This window comes from Asparagus officinalis, chromosome 10 (genome assembly GCF_001876935.1).
Source record: "Asparagus officinalis chromosome 10, Aspof.V1, whole genome shotgun sequence".
In the NCBI taxonomy this organism is placed as follows: Eukaryota; Viridiplantae; Streptophyta; class Magnoliopsida; order Asparagales; family Asparagaceae; genus Asparagus; species Asparagus officinalis.
In genome coordinates, this window is record NC_033803.1 from 41898382 (window position 1) to 41899410 (window position 1029).

A 1029-nucleotide genomic window follows, 5' to 3' on the forward strand; every position below is an offset into this window, starting at 1 on the left:
TCCCAGCACTGAATTACGCACCAAACGTCGTCACGAAGGTTCTGAAGCACATCCACCGAAGAGACAAAAGAAAGCCGTCTCCAAACCACGCGTTCATCTTCCTGCTTTAGAAGAGATGTCTGGTCGTGGTGCTTCTTCTGATGAACAAGGTAACTATTTGTTTTTATCCCTTTTACACTTCTTAACGCTCAAACTTATTTCCTGCTCAACTTCTGCAGGGAGTCGAGAGGAAGGAGAATTGCCAGCTGATGCTGCTTCTCCCGGAGGTATGGAGACTGAGGAGACCAGCTTCGTCCAGCAAATGCAAGATGCTCTGAAAGAAGGACCAGCTGATGTTTCACCAACTCCTGACATCACTCCATCGGCTGCGGATACAGGTACTGATCTTTCTCCCCTTGGAAGAGAAATCCGAGAAATGAATGAGTCAGACCGTGTGCCTCCTTTAATGACTTGTGTGCTTGGTCTCCTTTTAGTTAAACTAAAAGAAGCAGGTACAAGTGGTGAAGCTCTCGAATCCGTCCCGACCAACGAAGGTAATTAATCTTTGTTTTGAGCAAATTCGTTTGAATTTACGTGTCATTTACAATTCAACACGTTTGGTAGATGCCACGATGCATGAATCTGTTGGAGGAGAGGCCACGCATGCAACAGAGGTCGAGGAATTCAATGAGCATCACCTCAATTTTGATCTCTCTGAAGGCGACCATGAGTATATCTCCGACTTATTATCGGGGAAAACTCCTAATGCAGCCACAGAATCCAACGTTGGAGTTGGTTCAACAGAAGCAGGTCATTCTGAAAGTAAGACCTCTATTCTGTAAACTCCATATATGCATACATAGATATTTTAACTTGATTAATCATATAAGTGTTTGATTTATAGGACCAGTTACTGGAACTGATACCACTATAATCATTGGGACATCTGGTCAACCGGATATTCGCGACCTTGTGCCGTGGGCAGGAACCGAAGTTAATCTCTAATCATCTATTCCTGAATCCCAGCCTGCTACTTCTATAGATCCGATG